The 4,803-nt window shown below is 35.4% G+C and overlaps 1 non-coding gene across 1 annotated transcript; it reads left to right on the forward strand.

Moving 5' to 3' along the window:
• The first annotated feature begins 3,893 nt into the window (after positions 1–3,893).
• LOC133045311 (U6 spliceosomal RNA) lies at positions 3,894–3,996 on the forward strand. The gene has a single exon (XR_009690190.1). It is a non-coding gene; the product is annotated as a U6 spliceosomal RNA (small nuclear RNA).
• The last annotated feature ends 807 nt before the right edge of the window (positions 3,997–4,803 follow it).

A 4,803-nucleotide genomic window follows, 5' to 3' on the forward strand; every position in this document is an offset into this window, starting at 1 on the left:
GTTTCTAAGGGTACTATATCTCCAAACTTCATTTTATACTAGACACCACTGCCAACTCCCATGACCTGATTTCGGGACACGTAACCACGTAACAGCTCTTGCCGAGAGAGTTTGACTCAAATGAAGCATCCTCCAGCCTCCAGTCTTCCTTCTTCATACTTTCTCTTTAAAAACATTTCTGATTGATGCTCAAGGCATCTATTTCACAATCTTAATTTCAATTTGCCTCACCCTTAGGTGGGACTCTCTCCTGCTGATTTTGCAAAAGTCCAACTTTTCCTATTTGCAACTAGATTAGAAAAAGCATTGAGACTAGGACAGCCAAACTGACTGAGTGACTTCCCACTGGGGCTAACTCAGCTCAGCCTCTAAGTTCTATCTAAGAAAAGCTTGCTATAAACTCAGGCAGCAAGAAGCATGGTCTATCTACGGGGATTGTCTCAGCTGAGTTCTCTGCAAAGAAGACACGGACAGCACAGGTATAGGATGCCACAGGGATGTTTTGGGGTATCCTTCGAATCTAATGGGACAAGTAGCCATGTCACAAAGTCTGGGGGAAAACAGTTCATCAAACCAATACATTTAAGTTGTGAAATCAGCTTGTTTCTGATCCTCCTTTGTAAAACATGCAAGAGGAGTGAGAGATTGTCATTTTCACACCTAAATATAGACTCACATCCCTTAGTCAAACTTGATTAATCTTCTTAACCCCTCTGTAATGGGGATTGCTTGCACTCAGTCGCAGGACAATTCTTGCAATTGGTTCTTGTCTCAGCAGGAAGCATATAAGAAGTTTCATGGCTAAGCCAGAAATTGTCTTATATGCTCTAGCAACCCATTTGCATTCTGAAACTGAGTCGCCTGATTTTAATTCCTATTTGCTCTTATTTGCCTGGCCTCCCTGACTCCCTCCTGGCTCTCAAACTAATCTGTTCTGCCTAATGTATAGACAGACTTGATCTCAATTATTTTATTATGAGTCTTAACCTTCCCTTGACAATCTGGGCTTTGGTTCCTCCTGTCTATTTGTTGTGGCCCATCATCCCAGGGCATCAGAAGTAGAAAAGGTCTGTACGCCCAAAGAAACCAGAAATGGGAGCATCAGAAAACATTCACATTTGCACTTGTCTGATTGCTATCAGTCATTTCTGCTAAAGAGTAATTGGCCATCTCTGGGATAGATATTTAACCACTCCTATAAAAACAAGCATGACTCTTTTGCCAGGTATTTCACCAGTATTATCTATACACAATAAATAAATTCTGTGTATTTTCTGTTTGGGCACAGCTATTACTAACAGTCTACAGAAAAAAACTGATGACACAAATGATCAAGGACCTTTGATTTCTAATTAAATTCTGTGGAAACCCCAAACTGAGCTGATGATGCCATGTCTTAGACTAACCAGTGATGTTTCACATTAGAAAAAAAATGATCAGTGAGGATTGGATAACTTTAACAAAAATGTATCAGAGCATCCAGAGTTAAAGTTTATTCTCCTTCCCACAAGTTTTAGCCCTTAATGTCTTTAAATACTAAAAAAGAAGAAGAAAATGGTTCTTGGAAAAAATGTATTTAACGTCAATGTTAGTATCAGCATTTCCACTCCAAGTATTAACTCCTGATATTGTGCTGAGTGATATGGGTGAGTGTATTACCTAACACCCTTTGTCCTTAACTCCAAAGAATTGTAGAACATAGTGAAATGCCTTTGGGACTTTTCTGAAAGAAGTTCACATTCTTTTTGTTTTGGAATATTTCAGTTTCTCAGTTGTGTCTTTGAATTAGATCACATGTGTTAGAGATGGCTTGTTTTGAATGTGTGTAAGATGCATATTAGGTTACATATGTATCTCAAAAGTAGAAACAGCGACAGAGAGCTCTAAGTTACTGGCCCAAAAGCTTCAGCCATAACAGGACACTAATACAGAATAAGTGTTTAGTCTCTGTTGAGTACACATAATATACTTAATATGCTTTCTTGAATTACAGTCACTGTTGAAATTCTCTGATGTTTTAACTAGCTGTATTTAAGTACTAAGTAGACTCACTTGATACTTCAATTCATTAGGTGAAAAGTTTCACAGTATTCCTCATAAATAAGGTAGTTTTTCTTAGAAAAAGCTTTCTATAAGTAAAGGTTAATTGTTTTTTTCATGTCAATACATGCATGTTAACTGCCAAAGCTGAAGCCCAAGAGTGTGATATAAAGTTGTGTCCAATTTCAGGAAGATTTAAATGCAGTTATGAGGTAAGGACAGATTGCCCAATTCAAAAGACGTTTTATCTTGAATGGTTGTGTAATATTGGCCGCTTTTCAGGAAGAAATGGATTTTGGACTTTTCATGCCATCCACTTCCTGCTTCCCACTCCTCAGACTGTACACATACACACACACACACACCACACAAACACACACACACACACTCCAGTAAGAATTTAAGAAGAGATTATCTTTCCAAAACCTGATCATTTTTGACAGTTTGAAAATTTTCTGAACCAGATACAATGCAGTTGAATGCTTGAAGTGTTCAGAGGAATCTAAAAATATATATTTTAGCTGTTCCAACATAGCTTAGCAGGGGAGGTGAGAGATCTCCAAAGAATCGTTTCAAAGTGAAGGACAGAAGAGATAAAAAAGAAAAATAAAATTAAAAATAAAAACAACAATGGGTCTTTTGTACACCAGCAACTTATCATGGCATGTAGTTACTTATAAAGGAAGACAAGGTAAGGTGTGTACCTGTATCTACTGTATTTATATATGCATATATATGTGTGTTCATTGTTTTTCCATTTATAAAACACCTTATATAGATTCTTCTAAGATAATACATGCTTTGTTTTTCTCTACTTATTGTTTGAAGTACATATTTTGTATTTTGCTAAATGCTTTATGAGGGGGAAGTAATCATAAACAAAGAAGCCTAACTACAGATTAAAGACAATTTGTCCAGTCTAGCTGAAAATGTAATCATTTCATTCTCATTGAGGCTTTCATTACACAGTCTTTCCACATTTCATTTGCTTTGAAAAATATATAGTCTGTGCACTCTCCAGAAGGCAATTGCTTCTCCCCAAAACATGTTCTACTTCTTTTAAAGCCTCTGGTAAAATTTTTATCTAAGCCATCAGATTTAGCAATTTGTAACTGATCTAATCTCTCCACAAAATCCTTGCTTACTGAAATTGCATCCAACAGTTCCTCACTATAAACCTTTCAGTTCACATAAAACTGAATGACAACCTATGTCTCTCCTTCTAATTTTCATCTTTTGCTGCCTTTCTTATACCCCCAACGAAGCAAAAATTAGGTAAACTTAATCAGAAATCATGAATCATGTCAGCAAATGCCAGTTACAACATTACAAAATAATCATTCAGCGTTTACATCATTAAAAATCACCACCATATGAACAATCATTAGATGGAATTTAAATAATTACAATGTTCTTTTTCATATGTCCCCCAGTAGAATTTTATACGTTTTAAGGGTTTATGGGTAGGTACCAGTGTCTGAAGAAGACTTTTGTTTTATTCATTCATTTTTTAAAATCATTCATTCATTTTCCAAATATTTATTGTCTCTTCTATGCACTGGATACTGTTGTAGGTGTGGAGGATATAGCAATGAATAAAAAACAGGTGTGTTCTAAACAACTATTTAATTTAAAATGATATTGTTCCAATGATTAATTAACTATAGATGACACAAACATTGATTACATAAGCCTATTTTGAACAGGCAATTCTATTGGGGTAAATACCCTTTCTGTCTTCTGTAATAATTATGAGGTTTGTCTCTGACACAGATTAAAAGCTCAATTAGTATGCATTTAATAGTGAAATCTCAATTGGTATGAAGATGAGATCTTTGGCCTTTTAGATTTCTGAATTCCACCTATTAAAATTTCCTGAGTCCTACAATGCAGAGAAGATTAGCATGGCCCCTGTGCAAGGATAACACGCAAATTCGTGAAGCGTTCCATATTTTTCAGAAAAAAATAAATAAATAAAAATAAAATTTCCTGAGTCCTATATTAAACTATGACAAAAGTCCTTATTCAATTCTAAGTCAAATTCTCACCAGCACCTAAACTGCTCCCTGACAATAAATGTGTTTGCGATGTTCACCATTTCTTGGGTGACAAGCTGAATTTTATGAAAGATCTGGATTCTAAACAAGACACTATAAGCATATAAATTAATGTGCAGAAAGTAGGACAGTTATGAACTTGGGACCAAAAAAATCAGGTGATGCTCAATGTTAAATAAGGTGAATTTGAATAAATTAGGAAAATTGTAATGTCTCTTAGTGACAGGAAGGACATCTATATTTACTCAATCTAGAAATTGGTTGAAGTATTGCCATACCCTGAGCATTTGGGCTCTAATGTTTAAAAAAATGAGGAATTATCTTGAGAATAATAGTAGGAATTCCTGCCTGTTTTGTATCCTAGAGCATTTTGTTTAGAGAGAGCATTTTATGACCTTCTCTGTAACAATTGGTTGATTGATTGATTGATTGATTGAATAAATTACTCCTCCTAAAAGAGTAAATAGGAGTACTGAAAAGTGTGAATATCAAGCCCTACTTTGAGATTTCCAGACATGATTTGTAACGCCATAAATTTAGTACATGTAATGCCAAGAGGTGAGTCTATTTTATTTACAATAAAATACTGTGTGTCTTCTCCTCCTTCCCTTTTCCCCTGCTTTGTTCTGCTCAAAAAAACTTGCAGTTGTCCAGGTATGAGGAGGGAGACTTTCTTCTGTTTTATATTTTTTTCTGAAGTTACAGC

This window comes from Dama dama, chromosome 23 (genome assembly GCF_033118175.1).
Source record: "Dama dama isolate Ldn47 chromosome 23, ASM3311817v1, whole genome shotgun sequence".
Classification (NCBI taxonomy): Eukaryota; Metazoa; Chordata; class Mammalia; order Artiodactyla; family Cervidae; genus Dama; species Dama dama.